The sequence below is a fragment of the Arachis hypogaea genome, chromosome 4 (assembly GCF_003086295.3).
Source record: "Arachis hypogaea cultivar Tifrunner chromosome 4, arahy.Tifrunner.gnm2.J5K5, whole genome shotgun sequence".
NCBI lineage: Eukaryota > Viridiplantae > Streptophyta > Magnoliopsida > Fabales > Fabaceae > Arachis > Arachis hypogaea.
In genome coordinates, this window is record NC_092039.1 from 91,695,111 (window position 1) to 91,716,610 (window position 21,500).

The following is a 21,500-nucleotide window of genomic DNA, read 5'->3' on the forward strand; positions in this document are numbered from 1 at the left end:
TGCATTCTCATTAAGTGTCAGTAGTATACAAACTGCTAAGTTTGGTGTCTTGCATGCATTGTTATTTGATTTTAGTTGCATTTTGATTATTCGTCACTATTAAAAATCCAAAAATATTTTTAATTTGTGTCTTTTCAAGTCAACAATACAGAGAATTGAAGATTCAGAACATACTGCAGAGGAATTATACAGAAAAAGCTGGGCGTTCAAAACGCCCAGTGAAGAAGACAGACTGGCGTTTAAACACCAGCCAGGGTGCCTGGCTGGGCGTTTAACGCCCAAAAGGGTAGTAGTTTGGGCGTTAAACGCCAGAATGTGCACCATTCTGGGCGTTTAACGCCAGGATGGCACAAGAGGGAAGATTTTGTTTTTAATGCAAATTTTTTTCAAGTTTTCAAAGTTTTTCAAAATCAAATCTTTTTCAAATCAATTTTTTTCAATCAAATATTTTTCAAAATCAATTTCTTTCTATTTCAAAGATACTTGCTATCAATTAATGATTTGATTCAACATTTCAAGTATGTTGCCTTTTCTGTTGAGAAAGGTTTAGTGTTTGAATCATATCTTTTCTTGATAGCCAAGTCATTAATTTTTAAAATCAAATCTTTTTAAAATGTTTTTCAAATCATATCTTTTTAATCATATCTTTTTCAAAATAGCTTTCAATCAAATCTTTTTGATTTCTAATTTCAAAACTTTTTCAAAAAATCACTTGATTTCTTTTCTACTCTTGATTTTCGAAAATCAATTAAAGTTTTTCAAAATGTTTTCAAAATCTTTCACTTAATTTTCGAAAGTTGCTTCCCCTCTTCTCACATCCTTCTATTTATGGACTAACACTATCCCTTAATGTAAAATTCGAACTCCATCTTCCTTGATAAGTTCGAATTTTCTACTTCTGCCTTCTATTTTTCTTTTCCTCTGACACCTCAAGGAATCTCTATACTGTGACATAGAGGATTCCATATTTTCTTGTTCTCTTCTCTTTCATATGAGCAGAAGCAAAGACAAAAGCATTCTTGTTGAGGCTGAGCCTGAACCTGAAAGGACCTTGAAGCAAAAACTAAGAGAAGCTAAGGCACAATTCTCTGTAGAGGACCTAACAGAAATCTTCAAAGAAGAACACATGGCAGCCGAAAACAACAACAATGCAAGGAAGGTGCTGGGTGACTTTACTGCACCTACTCCCGACTTCTATGGGAGAAGCATCTCTATCCCTGCCATTGGAGCAAACAACTTTGAGCTTAAGCCTCAATTAGTTTCTCTAATGCAACAGAATTGCAAGTTTCATGGACTTCCATTGGAAGATCCTCATCAGTTCTTAGCTGAGTTCTTGCAAATCTGTGACACTGTGGTGCGCGAAATTGTGAACAATACTTTTCACAACTCTCATAATCCCCGGTCATGAACCCCAAGAACTTGGTGTTCAATACCATGGCATTACACAACTTCGCACAACTAACCAGCAAGTGCACTGGGTCGTCCAAGTAATAAACCTTACGCGAGTAAGGGTCGATCCCACGGAGATTGTTAGTATGAAGCAAGCTATGGTCATCTTGTAAATCTTAGTCAGGCAAACTCAAATGGATATGATGATGAACGGAAATAACAATAAGATAAAGATAGAGGTACTTATGTAATTCATTGGTAGGAACTTCAGATAAGCGCATGAAGATGCCTTCCCTTCCGTCTCTCTGCTTTCCTACTGTCTTCATCCAATCCTTCTTACTCCTTTCCATGGCAAGCTTATGTAGGGTTTCACCGTTGTCAATGGCTACCTCCCATCCTCTCAGTGATTACGTCGCCTATGCTCTGTCACAGCATGGATAATCATCTGTCGGTTCTCGGTCAGGCCGGAATAGAATCCATCGATTCTTTTGCGTCTGTCACTAACGTCCCGCCTGCTAGGAGTTTGAAGCACGTCACAGTCATTCAATCATTGAATCCTACTCAGAATGCCACAGACAAGGTCAGACCTTCCGGATTCTCTTGAATGCCGCCATCAGTTCCAGCCTATACCACAAAGATTCCGATTAAAGAATCCAAGAGATATTCACCCAATCGAAGGTAGAACAGAGGTGGTTGTCAGTCACATGTTCATAGGTGAGAATGATGATGAGTGTCACGGATCATCACATTCATCAAGTTGAAGAACAAGTGATATCTTAGAACAAGAACAAGCGGAATTGAATGGAAGAACAATAGTAATTGCATTAATACTCGAGTTACAGCAGAGCTCCACACCTTAATCTATGGTGTGTAGAAGCTCCACCGTTGAAAATACATAAGAACAGGGTCTAGGCATGGCCGAATGGCCAGCCTCCCAATGATCTAAGATAGCATAAAATGAAGATAGCTACCAAAGTCTGATCTAAGAACTAGATGTCCAAAGATGAAAATACAATAGTAAAAGGTCCTACTTATAGAAAACTAGTAGCCTAGGGTGTACAGAGATGAGTAAAAGACATAAAAATCCACTTCCGGGCCCATTTGGTGTGTGCTTGGGCTGAACAATGAAGCATTTTCATGTAGAGACTCTTCTTGGAGTTAAACGCCAGCTTTAGTGCCAGTTTGGGCGTTTAACTCCCATTTGGGTGCCAGTTCCAGCGTTTAACGCTGGGATTTCTGAGGGTGACTTTGAACGCCGGTTTGGGCCATCAAATCTTAGGCAAAGTATGGACTATCATATATTGCTGGAAAGCCCAGGATGTCTACTTTCCAACGCCGTTGAGAGCGCGCCAATTGGGCTTCTATAGCTCCAGAAAATCCACTTCGAGTGCAGGGAGGTCAGAATCCAACAACATCTGCAGTCCTTTTTAGTCTCTGAATCAGATTTTTGCTCAAGTCCCTCAATTTCAGCCAGAAAATACCTGAAATCACAGAAAAACACACAAACTCATAGTAAAGTCCAGAAAAGTGAATTTTAACTAAAAACTAATAAAAATATACTAAAAACTAACTATATCATACCAAAAACATACTAAAAACAATGCCAAAAAGCGTACAAATTATCCGCTCATCACAACACCAAACTTAAATTGTTGCTTGTCCTCAAGCAACTGAAAATAAAATAAGATAAAAAGAAGAGAATATGCAATGAATTCCAAAAACATCTATGAAGATCAGTATTAATTAGATGAGCGGGGCTTTTAGCTTTTTGCCTCTGAACAGTTTTGGCATCTCACTCTATCCTTTGAAATTCAGAATGATTGGCTTCTTTAGGAACTTAGAATCCAGATAGTGTTAATGATTCTCCTAGTAAGGTATGATGATTCTTGAACATAGCTACTTTTTGAGTCTTGGCCGTGGCCCAAAGCACTCTGTCTTCCAGTATTACCACCGGATACATACATGCCACAGACACATAATTGGGTGAACCTTTTCAGATTGTGACTCAGCTTTGCTAGAGTCCCCAATTAGAGGTGTCCAGGGTTCTTAAGCACACTCTTATTGCCTTGGATCACAACTTTATTTCTTTCTTTTTCTTTCTTTTCTCTTTCTCTTTTTTTTTTCTTTTTTTTTTCGCTTTCTCTCTTTTTTTTTCATTGCTTTTTCTTGCTTCAAGAATCATTTTAATGATTTTTCAGATCCTCAGTAACATGTCTCCTTTTTCATCATTCTTTCAAGAGCCAACATTCATGAACCACAAATTCAAGATACATATGCACTGTTTAAGCATACATTCAGAAAACAAAAATATTGCCACCACATCAAAATAATTAAACTGTTATAAAATTCAAAATTCATGCAATTCTTTCCTTTTCAATTAAAGCACGTTTTTATTCAAGAAAGGTGATGGATTCATAGGACATTCATAACTTTAAGGCATAGACACTAAGACACTAATGATCACAAGACACAAACATAGATAAACATAAGCACTAAAATTCGAAAAACAGAAGAATAAAGAACAAGGAAATCAAGGAACGGGTCCACCTTAGTGATGGCGGCTCTTCCTTCCTCTTGAGGATCCTATGGAGTGCTTGAGCTCCTCAATGTCTCTTCCTTGTCTTTGTTGCTCCTCTCTCATGATTCTTTGATCTTCTCTAATTTCATGGAGGATGATGGAGTGTTCTTGATGCTCCACCCTTAGTTGTCCCATGTTGGAACTCAATTCTCCTAGGGAGGTGTTTAATTTCTCGCAATAGTTTTGTGGAGGAACGTGCATCCCTTGAGGAATCTCAGGGATCTCATGATGAGTGGGGTCTCTTGTGTGCTCCATCCTCTTCTTAGTGATGGGCTTGTCCTCATCAATAGGGGTGTCTCCCTCTATGTCAACTCCAACTGAATAACAGAGGTGACAAATGAGATGAGGGAAGGCTAACCTTGCCAAGGTAGAGGACTTGTCCGCCACCTTATAGAGTTCTTGGGCTATAACCTCATGAACTTTTATTTCTTCTCCAATCATGATGCTATGGATCATGATAGCCCGGTCTATGGTAATTTCGGACCGGTTGCTAGTAGGAATGATTGAGCATTGTATAAACTCTAACCATCCTCTAGCCACGGGCTTGAGGTCATGCCTTCTCAATTGAACCGGCTTCCCTCTTGAATCTCTCTTCCATTGGGCGCCCTCTTCACATATAACTGTGAGGACTTGGTCCAACCTTTGATCAAAGTTGACCCTTCTAGTGTAAGGATGTTCATCTCCTTGCATCATGGGCAAGTTGAACGCCACCCTCACACTTTCCGGACTAAAATCCAAGTATTTCCCCCAAACCATAGTAAGATAATTCTTTGGATCCGGGTTCACACTTTGATCATGGTTCTTGGTGATCCATGCATTGGCATAGAACTCTTGAACCATCAAGATTCCGACTTGTTGAATGGGGTTGGTAAGAACTTCCCAACCTCTTCTTCGGATCTCATGTCGGATCTCCGGATATTCACCCTTTTTGAGTGAAAAAGGGACCTCGGGGATCACCTTTTTCAAGGCCACAACTTCATAGAAGTGGTCTTGATGCACCCTTGAGATGAATCTTTCCATCTCCCATGACTCGGAGGTGGAAGCTTTTGCCTTCCCTTTCCTCTTTCTAGAGGTTTCTCCGGCCTTGGATGCCATAAATGGTTATGGAAAAACAAAAAGCAATGCTTTTACCACACCAAACTTAAAAGGTTTACTCGTCCTCGAGCAAAAGAAGAAAGAAGAGAGTAGAAGAAGAAGAAATGAGGGGAAAGGGAATGGTTTTTGTTTTCGGCCAAGAAGGGGAGAAGTGGTGTGTATGTTGTGTGAAAATGAAGGAGTGAAGGAGGGTTTATATAGGAGAAGGGGAAGGGTAGGGTTCAGCCATTTGAGGGTGGGTTTGGGTGAGAAAGTGGTTTGAATTTGAATGGTGAGGTAGGTGGGGTTTTATGAAGGATGGATGTGAGTAGTGAAGAGAAAGATGGGATTTGATAGGTGAGGGGTTTTTGGGGAAGAGGTGTTGAGGTGATTGGTGAATGGGTGAAGAAGAGAGAGAGTGGTAGGGTAGGTGGGGATCCTGTGGGGTCCACAGATCCTGAGGTGTCAAGGAAAAGTCATCCCTGCACCAAATGGCAAACAAAATCACGTTTTTAGCCATTTCTGGCGTTAAACGCCGGGCTGGTGCCCATTTTTGGCGTTTAACGCCAGCTTCTTGCCCTTTTCTGGCGTTTAACGCCAGTCTGGTGCCCCTTTCTGGCGTTAAACGCCCAGAATAGTGCCAGACTGGGCGTTAAACGCCCAACAGCTAACCTCACTGGCGTTTAAACGCCAGTGGGTGCGTCCTCCAGGGTGTGCTGTTTTTCTTCCTGTTTTTCATTCTGTTTTTGCTTTTTTCATTGATTTTGTGACTTCTCATGATCATCAACCTACAAAAAAGAGATAATAACAAAATAAAATAGATAAAATATAACATTGGGTTGCCTCCCAACAAGTGCTTCTTTAATGTCAGTAGCTTGACAGAGGACTCTCATGGAGCCTCACAGATATTCAGAGCCATGTTGGAACCTCCCAACACCAAACTTAGAGTTTGAATGTGGGGATTCAACACCAAACTTAGAGTTTGGTTGTGGCCTCCCAACACCAAACTTAGAGTTTGACTGTGGGGGCTCTGTTTTGCTCTGTTTTGAGGGAAGCTCTTCATGCTTCCTCTCCATGGTGATAGAGGGATATCCTTGAGCTTTAAACACCAAGGATTCTTCATTCACTTGAATGATCAACTCTCCTCTATCAACATCAATCATAGCCTTTGCAGTGGCTAGGAAGGGTCTGCCAAGGATGATGGATTCATCCATGCACTTCCCAGTCTCTAGGACTATGAAATCAGTAGGGATGTAATGGTCTTCAACTTTAACCAGAACATCCTCTACAAGTCCATGGGCTTGTTTTCTTGAGTTGTCTGCCATCTCTAGTGAGATTCTTGCAGCTTGTACCTCAGAGATCCCTAGCTTCTCCATTACAGAGAGAGGCATGAGGTTTACACTTGACCCTAAGTCACACAAGGCCTTCTTGAAGGTCATGGTGCCTATGGTACAAGGTATTGAAAACTTCCCAGGATCCTGTCTCTTTTGAGGTAGTTTCTGCCTAGACAAGTCATCCAGTTCTTTGGTGAGCAAAGGGGATTCATCCTCCCAAGTCTCATTTCCAAATAACTTGTCATTTAGCTTCATGATTGCTCCAAGGTATTTAGCAACTTGCTCTTCAGTGACATACTCATCCTCTTCAGAGGAAGAATACTCATCAGAGCTCATGAATGGCAGAAGTAAGTCCAATGGAATCTCTATGGTCTCAGTTTGAGCCTCAGATTCCCATGGTTCCTCATTAGGGAACTCATTGGAGGCCAGTGGACGCCCAGTGAGGCCTTCCTCAGTGGCGTTCACTGCCTCTTCTTCCTCCCAAAATTCGGCCATGTTGATGACCTTGCACTCTCCTTTTGGATTTTCTTCTGTATTGCTTGGAAGAGTACTAAGAGGGAGCTCAGTAATTTTCTTGCTCAGCTGACCCACTTGTCCTTCCAAATTTCTAATGGAGGACCTTTTTCAGTCATGAAACTTTGAGTGGTTTTGATCAGATCAGAGACCATGGTTGCTAAGTCAGAGGTATTCTGCTTAGAACTCTCTGTCTGTTGCTGAGAAGATGATGGAAAAGGTTTGCTATTGCTAAACCTGTTTCTTCCACCATTATTGTTATTGAAACCTTGTTGAGGTCTCTGTTGATCCTTCCATGAAAGATTTGGATGATTCCTCCATGAAGGATTGTAGGTGTTTCCATAGGGTTCTCCCATGTAATTTACCTCTTCCATTGAAGGGTTCTCAGGATCATAAGCTTCTTCCTCAAATGAAGCCTCTTTAGTACTGCTTGGTGCATTTTGCATTCCAGACAGACTTTGAGAAATCATATTGACTTGTTGAGTCAATATTTTGTTCTGAGCCAATATGGCATTCAGAGTGTCAATCTCAAGAACCCCTTTCTTCTGACTAGTCCCATTGTTCACAGGATTTCTTTCAGAAGTGTACATGAATTGGTTATTTGCAACCATTTCAATCAGTTCTTGAGCTTCAGTAGGCGTCTTCTTCAGATGAAGAGATCCTCCTGCAGAGCTATCCAAAGACATCTTGGATAGTTCAGAGAGACCATCATAGAAAATACCTATGATGCTCCATTCAGAAAGCATATCAGAAGGACACTTTCTGATTAATTGTTTGTATCTTTCCCAAGCTTCATAGAGGGATTCTCCTTCCTTCTGTCTGAAGGTTTGGACTTCCACTCTAAGCTTACTCAATTTTTGAGGTGGGAAGAACTTTGCCAAGAAGGCATTGACTAGCTTTTCTCAAGAGTCCAGGCTTTCTTTAGGTTGGGAGTCCAACCATGTTCTAGCTCTGTCTCTTACAGCAAAAGGGAATAGCATAAGTCTGTAGACCTCAGGGTCAACCCCATTAGTCTTGACAGTGTCACAGATTTGCAAGAACTCAGCTAAAAACTGATGAGGATCTTCCAGTGGAAGTCCATGGAACTTGCAATTCTGTTGCATTAGAGAAACTAATTGAGGCTTAAGCTCAAAGTTGTTTGCTCCAATGGCAGGGATAGAGATGCTTCTCCCATAGAAATCGGGAGTAGGTGCAGTAAAGTCACCCAACACCTTCCTTGCATTGTTGGCATTGTTGTTGTTTTCGGCTGCCATGAGTTCTTCTTCTTTGGAGAATTCGGTCAGGTACTCTAAAGAGAGTTGTGCTTTGGCTTCTCTTAGCTTTCTCTTCAAGGTCCTTTCAGGTTCAGGATCAGCCTCAACAAGAATGCCCTTGTCTTTGCTCCTGCTCATAAGAAAGAGAAGAGAACAAGAAAATGTGGAATCCTCTATGTCACAGTATAGAGATTCCTTGAAGTGTCAGAGGAAAAGAAGAGTAGAAGACAGAAGTAGAAAATTCAAACTTATCACAGGAGATGGAGTTCGAATTTGCATTAAGGAATAGTGTTAGTCCATAAACAGAAGGATGTGAGAAGAAGGGAAGTGATTTTCGAAAATTAAGTGAAAATTTTGAAAAACATTACTTAATTTTCGAAAATGAAAGTGGGAAAGAAGTGAAGTGTTTTTTTGAAAAAGATTTGGAAATTAGAAATCAAAAAGATTTTATTGAAAACTATTTTGAAAAAGATGTGGTTAAGAAGATTTGATTAGTTTTTTTTAAAAAAAATGTGATTGAGAAGATATGATTTGAAAAACATTTTAAAAAGATTTGATTTTGAAAATTAAAAACTTGACTAACAAGAAAAGATATGATTCAAACATTAAACCTTCCTCAACAGAAAAGGCAACATACTTGAAATGTTGAATCAAATCATTAATTGGTAGCAAGTATCTTTGAAAAAAAGAAAGAAATTAAATTTGAAAGAGATTTGATTGAAAAGATATGATTTGAAAACGATTTGATTTTGAAAAACTTTGAAAACTGAAAAAAATTGCATTGAAAAACAGAATCTTCCCCCTTGTGCCATCCTGGTGTTAAACGCCCAGAATGGTGCACATTCTGGCGTTTAACGCCCAAAACTATACCTTTTTGGGCGTTAAACGCCCAACCAGGTACCCTGGCTGGCGTTTAAACGCCAGTCTGTCCTTCTTCACTGGGCGTTTTGAACGCCCAGCTTTTTCTGTATAATTCCTCTGCTGTATGTTCTGAATCTTCAATTCTCTGTATAATTGACTTGAGAAGACACAAATTAAAATATTTTTGGATTTTTAATAATAAGGAAAAGTCAAAATGCAACAAGAATCAAATAACAATGCATGCAAGACATCAAACTTAGCAGTTTGTATACTACTGACACTAATGAGAATGCATATGAGACACACAAATACTCAAGTCAAGAGAATTCAAAGATTAGAGTAAGAAATCATCAAGAACTACTTGAAAATCCTTAAGACACATGAATGAATGCATGTAATTGACTCCAAACTTAAGATGAGACACTAGACTCAAACAAGAAATTTTTGGATTTTATGATTTTATGATTTTTTTGTGTTTTTCGAAAATTAAGTGGAAAAAGGTATCAAAGTTCTTAATGAGAATTCCAGGAATCATGCAATGTTAGTCTAAAACTTCAGTATAAAGGAATTAGACATGGTCAGCCAAGCTTCAGCAGAACATTGCATTCAAGAGCTAAATTGATGAAGATCAATCAGCTTTGGTGATGATAAGAACATCACCTTGAAACACTAGAATTCATTCTTAAGAACTCTGAAAAAAAATACCTAATCTAAGCAACAAGATGAACCGTCAGTTGTCCAAACTTAACAATCCTTGGCACTGATGTTACCAAAAGCTTGCTCAAAACTTGAACAATCCCCGACAACGGCGCCAAAAACTTGGTGCGCGAAATTGTGAACAATACTTTTCACAACTCTCATAATCCCCGGTCATGAACCCCAAGAACTTGGTGTTCAATACCATGGCATTACACAACTTCGCACAACTAACCAGCAAGTGCACTGGGTCGTCCAAGTAATAAACCTTACGCGAGTAAGGGTCGATCCCACGGAGATTGTTAGTATGAAGCAAGCTATGGTCATCTTGTAAATCTTAGTCAGGCAAACTCAAATGGATATGATGATGAACGGAAATAACAATAAGATAAAGATAGAGGTACTTATGTAATTCATTGGTAGGAACTTCAGATAAGCGCATGAAGATGCCTTCCCTTCCGTCTCTCTGCTTTCCTACTGTCTTCATCCAATCCTTCTTACTCCTTTCCATGGCAAGCTTATGTAGGGTTTCACCGTTGTCAATGGCTACCTCCCATCCTCTCAGTGATTACGTCGCCTATGCTCTGTCACAGCATGGATAATCATCTGTCGGTTCTCGGTCAGGCCGGAATAGAATCCATCGATTCTTTTGCGTCTGTCACTAACGCCCCGCCTTCTAGGAGTTTGAAGCACGTCACAGTCATTCAATCATTGAATCCTACTCAGAATGCCACAGACAAGGTCAGACCTTCCGGATTCTCTTGAATGACGCCATCAGTTCCAGCCTATACCACAAAGATTCCGATTAAAGAATCCAAGAGATATTCACCCAATCGAAGGTAGAACAGAGGTGGTTGTCAGTCACATGTTCATAGGTGAGAATGATGATAAGTGTCACGGATCATCACATTCATCAAGTTGAAGAACAAGTGATATCTTAGAACAAGAACAAGCGGAATTGAATGGAAGAACAATAGTAATTGCATTAATACTCGAGGTACAGCAGAGCTCCACACCTTAATCTATGGTGTGTAGAAGCTCCACCGTTGAAAATACATAAGAACAGGGTCTAGGCATGGCCGAATGGCCAGCCTCCCAATGATCTAAGATAGCATAAAATGAAGATAGCTACCAAAGTCTGATCTAAGAACTAGATGTCCAAAGATGAAAATACAATAGTAAAAGGTCCTACTTATAGAAAACTAGTAGCCTAGGGTGTACAGAGATGAGTAAAAGACATAAAAATCCACTTCCGGGCCCACTTGGTGTGTGCTTGGGCTGAGCAATGAAGCATTTTCGTGTAGAGACTCTTCTTGGAGTTAAACGCCAGCTTTAGTGCCAGTTTGGGCGTTTAACTCCCATTTGGGTGCCAGTTCCAGCGTTTAACGCTGGGATTTCTGAGGGTGACTTTGAACGCCGGTTTGGGCCATCAAATCTTGGGCAAAGTATGGACTATCATATATTTCTGAAAAGCCCAGGATGTCTACTTTCCAACGCCATTGAGAGCGCGCCAATTGGGCTTCTGTAGCTCCAGAAAATCTACTTCGAGTGCAGGGAGGTCAGAATCCAACAGCATCTGCAGTCCTTTTTAGTCTCTGAATCAGATTTTTGCTCAGGTCCCTCAATTTCAGCCAGAAAATACCTGAAATCACAGAAAAACACACAAACTCATAGTAAAGTCCAGAAAAGTGAATTTTAACTAAAAACTAATAAAAATATACTAAAAACTAACTATATCATACCAAAAACATACTAAAAACAATGCCAAAAAGCGTACAAATTATCCGCTCATCACACTGTCAAGACTAATGGGGTTGACCCTGAGGTCTACAAACTTATGCTATTCCCTTTTGCTGTAAGAGACAGAGCTAGAACATGGTTGGACTCACAACCTAAAGAAAGCCTGAACTCTTGGGAAAAGCTAGTCAATGCCTTCTTGGCAAAGTTCTTTCCACCTCAAAAATTGAGTAAGCTTAGAGTGGAAGTCCAAACCTTCAGACAGAAGGAAGGAGAATCCCTCTATGAAGCTTGGGAAAGATACAAACAATTAATCAGAAAGTGTCCTTCTGATATGCTTTCTGAATGGAGCATCATAGGTATTTTCTATGATGGTCTCTCTGAACTGTCCAAGATGTCTTTGGATAGCTCTGCTGGAGGATCTCTTCATCTGAAGAAGACGCCTATAGAAGCTCAAGAACTAATTGAAATGGTTGCAAATAACCAATTCATGTACACTTCTGAAAGGAATCCTGTGAACAATGGGACTAGTCAGAAGAAAGGAGTTCTTGAGATTGACACTCTGAATGCCATATTGGCTCAGAACAAAATATTGACTCAACAAGTCAATATGATCTCTCAAAGTCTGTCTGGAATGCAAAATGCACCAAGCAGTACTAAGGAAGCTTCATCTGAAGAAGAAGCTTATGATCCTGAGAACCCTTCAATGGAAGAGGTGAATTACATGGGAGAACCCTATGGAAACACCGACAATCCTTCATGGAGAAATCATCCAAATTTCTCATGGAAGGATCAACAGAGACCTCAACAAGGTTTCAACAATAGTAATGGTGGAAGAAACAGGTTTAGCAATGGCAAGCCTTTTCCATCATCTTCTCAGCAACAGACAGAGAGTTCTAAGTAGAACACCTCTGACTTAGCAACCATGGTCTCTGATCTAATCAAAACCACTCAAAGTTTCATGACTGAAACAAGGTATTCCATTTGAAATTTGGAGGCACAAGTGAGACAGCTGAGCAAGAAAATTACTGAACTCCCTCCTAGTACTCTTCCAAGCAATACAGAAGAAAATCCAAAGACAGAGTGCAAAGCCATCAACATGGCTGAATTTGGAGAGGAGGAAGAGGCAGTGAACGCCACTGAGGAAGACCTCAATGGACGTCCACTGACCTCCAATGAGTTCCCCAATGAGGAATCATGGGAATCTGAGGCTCAAAATAAGACCATAGAGATTCCATTGGACTTACTTCTGCCATTCATGAGCTCTGATGAGTATTCTTCCTCTGAAGAGGATGAATATGTCACTGAAGAGCAAGTTGCTAAATACCTTGGAGCAATCATGAAGCTAAATGACAAGTTATTTGGTAATGAGACTTGGGAAGATGAACCCCCTTTGCTCACCAAGGAACTGGATGACTTGTCTAGGCAGAAGCTGCCTCAAAAGAGACAGCCCCTGGGAAGTTTTCAATACCTTGTACCATAGGCACCATGACCTTCAAGAAGGCCTTGTGTGACTTAGGGTCAAGTGTAAACCTCATGCCTCTCTCTGTAATGGAGAAGCTAGGGATCTTTGAGGTGCAAGCTGCAAAAATCTCACTAGAGATGGCAGGCAATTCAAGAAAACAAGCTTATGGACTTGTAGAGGATGTTCTGGTAAAAGTTGAAGACCATTACATCCCTGCTGATTTCATAGTCCTAGAGACTGGGAACTGCATGGATGAATCTATCATCCTTGGCAGACCCTTCCTAGCCACAGCAAAGGCTGTGATTGATGTTGATAGAGGAGAATTGATCATTCAAGTGAATGAAGAATCCTTGGTGTTTAAGACTCAAGGATATCCCTCTGTTATCATGGAGAGGAAGCATGAAGAGCTTCTCTCAAAACAGAGTCAAACAGAGCCCCCACAGTCAAACTCTAAGTTTGGTGTTGGGAGGCCACAACCAACTTCTAAGTTTGGTGTTGAACCCCCACATTCAAACTCTAAGTTTGGTGTTGGGAGGTTCCAACATTGCTCTGAGCATCTCTGAGGCTCCATGAGAGCCCACTATCAAGCTACTGACATTAAAGAAGCGCTTGTTGGGAGGCAACCCAATATTATATTTTATCTATTTTCCTTTGTTATTTTATGTTTTCTGTGGGTTGATGATCATGAGAAGTCACAAAATCAATTGAAAAAGCAAAAACAGAATGAAAAACAGAAAGAAAACAGCACACCCTAGAGGAGAGCGTGCTGGCGTTTAAACACCAGTAAGGCTAGCTGTTGGGTGTTTAACGCCCAGTCTGGCACCATTCTGGGCGTTTAACGCCAGAAAGGGGCACCAGACTGGCGTTAAACGCCAGAAAAGGGCAAGAACTTGGCGTTAAACGCCAGAAAGGGGCACCAGCCCGGCGTTTAACGCTAGAATTGGCACAAAATGCATTATTGCTTGCCACTTGGTGCAGGGATGACTTTTCCTTGACACCTCAGGATCTGTGGACCCCACAGGATCCCCACCTACCCCACCACTCTCTCTCTTCTTCACCCATGCACCAATCACCTCAACACCTTTTCCCCAAAAACCCTTCACCTATCAAATCCCATCTTTCTCTTCACCACTCACATCTATCCTTCATAAAACCCCACCTACCTCACCCTTCAAATTCAAACCACTTTCCCTCCCAAACCCACCCATACATGACCGAACCATGAGCCCCCCCACTCCTATATAAACCCTTCTTCACTCCTTCATTATCACACAACCTAAACACCACTTCTCCCCCTTGTTGGCCGAACACAAAGCCATTCCCTTCTTCCTCATTTCTTCTTCTTCTACTCTCTTCTTTCTTCTTTTGCTCGAGGACGAGCAAACCTTCTAAGTTTGGTGTGGTAAAAGCATTGCTTTTTGTTTTTCCATAACCATTTATGGCATCCAAGGCCGGAGAAACCTCTAGAAAGAGGAAAGGAAAGGCAAAAGCTTCCACCTCCGAGTCATGGGAGATGGAGAGATTCATCTCAAGGGTGCATCAAGACCACTTCATGAAGTTGTGGCCTTGAAGAAGGTGATCCCCGAGGTCCCTTTTTCACTCAAAAAGAGTGAATATCCGGAGATCCGACATGAGATCCGAAGAAGAGGTTGGGAAGTTCTTACCAACCCCATTCAACAAGTCGGAATCTTAATGGTTCAAGAGTTCTATGCCAATGCATGGATCACCAAGAACCATGACCAAAGTGTGAACCCGGATCCAAAGAATTGGCTTACTATGGTTCGGGGGAAATACTTGGATTTTAGTCCGGAAAAAGTAAGGTTGGCATTCAACTTGCCCATGATGCAAGGAGATGAACATCCTTACACTAGAAGGGTCAACTTTGATCAAAGGTTGGACCAAGTCCTCACAGTCATTTGTGAAGAGGGCGCCCAATGGAAGAGAGATTCAAGAGGAAAGCCGGTTCAATTGAGAAGGCATGACCTCAAGCCTGTGGCTAGGGGATGGTTGGAGTTTATCCAACTCTCAATCATTCCCACTAGCAACCGGTCCGAAGTTACCATAGACCGGGCTATCATGATTCATAGCATCATGATTGGAGAAGAAATAGAAGTTCATGAGGTTATAGCTCAAGAACTTTATAAGGTGGCGGACAAGTCCTCTACCTTGGCAAGGTTAGCCTTTCCTCACCTCATTTGTCACCTCTGTTATTTAGTTGGAGTTGACATAGAGGGAGACATCCCCATTGATGAGGACAAGCCCATCACTAAGAAGAAGATGGAGCACACAAGAGACCCCACTCATCATGAGATCCCTGAGATTCCTCAAGGGATGCACTTTCCTCCACAAAACTATTGGGAGCAACTAAACACCTCCCTAGGAGAATTGAGTTCCAACATGGGACAACTAAGGATAGAGCACCAAGAACACTCAGTCCTCCTCCATGAAATAAGAGAAGATCAAAGAATCATGAGAGAGGAGCAACAAAGACAAGGAAGAGACATTGAGGAGCTCAAGCACTCCATAAGATCTTCAAGAGGAAGAACAAGCCGCCATCACTAAGGTGGACCCGTTCTTTAATTTCCTTGTTCTTTATTTTCCTGTTTTTCGAATTTTAGTGCTTATGTTTGTCTATGTTTGTGTCTTGTGATCATTAGTGTCTTAGTGTCTATGCCTTAAAGTTATGAATGTCCTATGAATCCATCACCTCTCTTAAATAAAAAAATGTTCTTAATTGAAAAAGAGTAGAATTGCATGAATTCTAAATTTTATAACAGTTTAATTATTTTGATGTGGTGGCAATACTCTTGTTTTCTGAATGTATGCTTAAACAATGCATATGTCTTTTGAATTTGTGGTTCATGAATATTGGCTCTTGAAAGAATGATGAAAAAGGAGACATGTTACTGAGGATCTGAAAAATCATTAAAATGATTCTTGAAGCAAGAAAAAAGCAGTGAATTCAAAAAAAAAAGAAAAAATATTCGAAAAAAAAAGAGAAAGAGAAAAAGAAAGAAAAAGAAAGAAATAAAGTTGTGATCCAAGGCAAAAAGAGTGTGCTTAAGAACCCTGGACACCTCTAATTGGGGACTCTAGCAAAGCTGAGTCACAATCTGAAAAGGTTTACCCAATTATGTGTCTGTGGCATGTATGTATCCGGTGGTAATACTGGAAGACAGAGTGCTTTGGGCCACGGCCAAGACTCACTAAGTAGCTATGTTCAAGAATCATCATACTTAACTAGGAGAATCAATGACACTATCTGGATTCTGAGTTCCTAAAGAAGCCAATCATTCTGAATTTCAAAGGATAGAGTGAGATGCCAAAACTATTCAGAGGCAAAAAGCTAAAAGCCCCGCTCATCTAATTAATACTGATCTTCATAGATGTTTTTGGAATTCATTGCATATTCTCTTCTTTTTATCTTATTTGATTTTCAGTTGCTTGAGGACAAGCAACAATTTAAGTTTGGTGTTGTGATGAGCGGATAATTTGTACGCTTTTTGGCATTGTTTTTAGTATGTTTTTAGTATGATCTAGTTAGTTTTTAGTATATCTTTATTAGTTTTTAGTTAAAATTCACTCTTCTGGACTTTACTATGAGTTTGTGTGTTTTTCTGTGATTTCAGGTATTTTCTGGCTGAAATTGAGGGACCTGAGCAAAAATCTGATTCAGAGACTAAAAAGGACTGCAGATGCTGTTGGATTCTGACCTCCCTGCACTCGAAGTGGATTTGCTGGAGCTACAAAAGCCCAATTGGCGCGCTCTCAACGGCGTTGGAAAGTAGACATTCTGGGCTTTCCAGCAATATATGATAGTCCATACTTTGCCCGAGATTTAAAGGCCCAAACCGGCGTTCAAAGTCACCCTCAGAATTCCCAGCGTTAAACGCCGGAACTGGCACCAAAGTGGGAGTTAAACGCCCAAACTGGCATAAAAGCTGGCGTTTAACTCCAAGAAGAGTCTCTACACGAAAATGCTTCAATGCTCAGCCCAAGCACACACCAAGTGGGCCCGGAAGTGGATTTTTATGTCATTTACTCATTTCTGTACACCCTAGGTTACTAGTTTTCTATATATAGGACCTTTTACTATTGTATTGGAATCTTTGGATCATTTTAGATCTTTTGATCATCTTTGGACATCTAGTTCTTAGATCATTGGGAGGCTGGCCATTCGGCCATGCTTAGACCTTGTTCTTATGCATTTTCAACGATGGAGTTTCTACACACCATAGATTAAGGTGTGGAGCTCTGCTGTACCTCGAGTATTAATGCAATTACTATTGTTCTTCTATTCAATTCCGCTTGTTCTTGTTCCAAGATATCACTTGTTCTTCAACTTGATGAATGTGATGATCCGTGACACTCATCATCATTCTCACCTATGAACGTGTACCTGACAACCACCTCCGTTCTACCTTAGATTGGGTGAATATCTCTTGGATTCCTGATACACGATGCATGGTTGATCGCCTGACAACCGAGTGCTCGCCTGACAACCGAGCCAGCCATTCCGTGAGATCAGAGTCTTCGTGGTATAGGCTAGAACTGATGGCGGCATTCAAGAGAATTCGGAAGGTCTAACCTTGTCTGTGGTATTCTGAGTAGGATTCAATGATTGAATGACTGTGACGAGCTTCAAACTCCTGAAGGCGGGGCGTTAGTGACAGACGCAAAAGAATCATTGGATTCTATTCTGGCCTGATTGAGAATCGATAGATGGATAGCCGTGCCGTGACAGGGTGCGTTGAACATTTCCACTGAGAGGATGGAAGGTAGCCACTGACAACGGTGAAACCCTTGCATAAGCTTGCCATGGAAAGGAGTAAGAAGGATTGGATGAAGACAGTAGGAAAGCAGAGAGACGGAAGGGACAAGCATCTTCATACGCTTATCTGAAATTCCTACCAATGAATTACATAAGTATCTCTATCTTTACCTTTATGTTTTCGTATATCATCATTCATTTCCATTTGAGTTTGCCTGACTAAGATTTATAAGGTGACCATAGCTTGCTTCATACCAACAATCTCTGTGGGATCGACCCTTACTCGTGTAAGGTTTATTACTTGGACGACCCAGTACACTTGCTGGTTAGTTGTGCGAAGTTGTAGTGATCACAATTTCGTCCACCAAGTTTTTGGCGCCGTTGCCGGGGATTGTTCGAGTATGGACAACTGACGGTTCATCTTGTTGGTTAGATTAGGTATTTTTTTTTCAGAGTTCTTAAAGATGAATTCTAGAGTTTCATGATGATTTGTTGAAGTCTGGCTGGCTGTGAAGCCATGTCTAATTTCATTGGACCGAGGTTTCAACTTATCATCACAAGAGCTTGTTGATTTCTATCAATCTTGCTGTTGGAGCAGTGATCTGCTAAGGCTTGGCTGGCCTTTGGCCATGTCTAGTGTTTTGGACCGAAGCTTTCTTTGAAAGCTTGGCTGGCTGTGAAGCCATGTCTAATTCCTGGACCGGAGTCTTAGACTAAACATTGCATGATTCCTGGAATTCTCATTAAGAATTTTGATACCTTTATTTCCCTTTTCCACCTAATTTTCGAAAAAGCACAAAAAATTTAGAAAATCATAAAATCCAAAAATTTCTTGTTTGAGTCTAGAGTCTCATTTTAAGTTTGGTGTCAATTGCATGTTTCTGTTTTCCTTGCATTCATTCATGTGTCTTAAGGATCTTCAAGTTGTTCTTGATGATTTCTTACTCTGATCTTTGAATTCTCTCGACTTCATGTGTTTTCTTACTCGAGTATTAATTCAATTACTATTGCATTAATACTCGAGGTACAGCAGAGCTCCACACCTTAATCTATGGTGTGTAGAAACTCCACCGTTGAAAATACATAAGAACAAGGTCTAGGCATGGCCGAATGGCCAGCCTTCCAAAGAGGGTTCAATCATAAAAACATGATCAAAAGATGATCTAGAGATCTAAAGTGATCAATAGATGAAAATACAATAGTAAAAGGTCCTATATATAGAGAACTAGTAGCCTAGGGTTTATAGAGATGAGTAAATGACATAAAAATCCACTTCCGGGCCGACTTGGTGTGTGCTTGGGCTGAGCATTGAAGCATTTTCGTGTAGAGACTCTTCTTGGAGTTAAACGCCAGCTTTGGTGCCAGTTTGGGCGTTTAACTCCCATCCTTGTGCCAGTTCCGGCGTTTAACGCTGGGAATTCTGATAGTGACTTTGAACGCCGGTTTGGGCCATCAAATCTTGGGCAAAGTATGGAATATCATATATTGCTGGAAAGCCCAAGATGTCTACTTTCCAACGCCGTTGAGAGTGCGCCAATTGGGCTTTTGTAGCTCCAGAAAATCCACTTCGAGTGCAGGGAGGTCAGAATCCAACAGCATCTGCAGTCCTTTTTAGTCTCTGAATCAAATTTTTGCTCAGGTCCCTCAATTTCAGCCAGAAAATACCTGAAATCACAGAAAAACACACAAACTCATAGTAAAGTCCAGGAAAGTGAATTTTAACTAAAAACTAATAAAAATATACTAAAAACTAACTAGATCATACTAAAAACATACTAAAAACAATGCCAAAAAGCGTACAAATTATCCGCTCATCAATGATCCGTGACACTCATCATCATTCTCACCTATGAACGTCTGCCTGACAACCACCTCCGTTCTACCTTAGATTGAGTGGATAACTCTTGGATTCCTTAATCAGAATCTTCGTGGTATAAGCTAGAATCCATTGGCGGCCATTCTTGAGAATTCGAAAGGTCTATACCTTGTCAATGGTATTCTGAGTAGAATTCAGGGATTGAATGACTGTGACGAGCTTCAAACTTGCGATTGTGGGGCGTTAGTGACAGACGCAAAAGAATCACTGGATTCTATTCTGACATGATCAAGAACCGACAGATGAATAGCCGTGCTGTGACAGAGCGCGTTGAACATTTTCACTGAGAGGACGGGACTGTAGCCATTGAAAACGGTGATGCCCAACATACAGCTTGCCATGGAAAGGAGTAAGAAGGATTGGATGAAGACAGTAGGAAAGTAGAGAGACGGAAGGGACAAAGCATCTCCATACGCTTATCTAAAATTCTCACAAATGAATTACATAAGTATCTCTATCTTTATTTTGTGTTTTATTCATCTTTTAATCATTAATCCTCTATAACCATTTGAATCCGCCTGACTGAGATTTACAAGATGACCATAGCTTGCTTCATACCAACAATCTCCGTGGGATCGACCCTTACTCGCGTAAGGTTTGTTACTTGGACGACCCAGTGCACTTGCTGGTTAGTTGTGCGAAGTTGTGATAAAGAGTTGAGATTGCAATTGAGCGTACCATGTTGATGGCGCCATTGATGATCACAATTTTGTGCACCAAGTTTTTGGCGCCGTTGCCGGGGATTGTTTGAGTTTGGACAACTGACGGTTCATCTTGTTGCTTAGATTAGGTATTTTTCTTCAGAATTTTTAAGAATGAATTATAGAGTTTTAAGGTAATGTTCTTATCATCACAAAGGATGATTGATTCTCATCAATTTAGCTGTTGAATGTAATGTCCTGCTGAAGCTTGGCTAGCCATGTCTAATCTTTTTAGACTGAAGCTTTAGACTAACATTGCATGATTCCTGGAATTCTTATTAAAAATTTTGAATCTCTTCATTTTCTTTTCCATATAATTTTCGAAAAAGCACAAAAAATTTTTTAAATCTTAAAACCAAAAATAAGTTTATGATTCTTGTTTGAGTCTAGTGTCTAATTTTAAGTTTGGTGTCAATTGCATGTCTTTATTCTTCTAATTTTCGAAAATTACCTGCATTACGTTCTTCATTGATCTTCAAGTTGTTCTTGATGATTTCCTTGCTCTGATCTTTAAATTCTCTTGTCTTGAGTGTTTTGTTGTTTCTCATATGCATTCTCAATTTGTTAGTGTCAATAGTATACAAACTTCTAAGTTTAGTGTCTTGCATGCATTGTTTATTTGATTTTAGTTGCATTTTGATTATTCTTCATCATTAAAAATTCAAAAAAATTCTTAATTTGTGTCTTTTCAAGTCAATAATACAGAGAATTGAAGATTCAGAACATGCAGCAGAGGAATTACACAGAAAAAGCTGGGCGTTCAAAACGCCCAGTGAAGAAGGAAAATTGGCGTTTAAACGCCAGCCAGGGCACTTGGCTGGGCGTTTAACGCCCAAAAGGGTAGCATTTTGGGCGTTAAATGCCAGAATGGATACCATTCTGGGCGTTTAACGCCAGGATGGCACAAGAGGGAAGATTTTGTTTTTAATTCAATTTTTTTTCAAGTTTTCATAATTTTTCAAAATCAAATCTTTTTCAAATCATATCTTTTCAATCATATATTTTCAAAATCAATTTCTTTCATTTTTCAAAAATACTTGCTAACAATTAATGATTTGATTCAACATTTCAAGTATGTTGCCTTTTCTGTTGAGAAAGGTTTAATGTCTGAATCATATCTTTTAAAATTTCTTGTTAGCCAAGTCATTAATTTTAAAAATCAAATATTTTTAAATTATTTTTCAATCATATCTTCTTAATCACATCTTTTTCAAAATAGTTTTCAATCATATCCTTTTGATTTCTAATTTCA

The 21,500-nt window shown here is 40.1% G+C and overlaps 2 non-coding genes across 2 annotated transcripts; one reads left to right on the forward strand and one right to left on the reverse strand.

Moving 5' to 3' along the window:
* Nucleotides 1-7,628: 7,628 nt before the first annotated feature.
* Nucleotides 7,629-7,736, forward strand: LOC112799352 (small nucleolar RNA R71). The gene has a single exon (XR_003200927.1). It is a non-coding gene; the product is annotated as a small nucleolar RNA R71 (small nucleolar RNA).
* A 3,931-nt stretch (nucleotides 7,737-11,667) lies between these two features.
* LOC112799353 (small nucleolar RNA R71) lies at nucleotides 11,668-11,775 on the reverse strand. The gene has a single exon (XR_003200928.1). It is a non-coding gene; the product is annotated as a small nucleolar RNA R71 (small nucleolar RNA).
* Nucleotides 11,776-21,500: the final 9,725 nt, after the last annotated feature.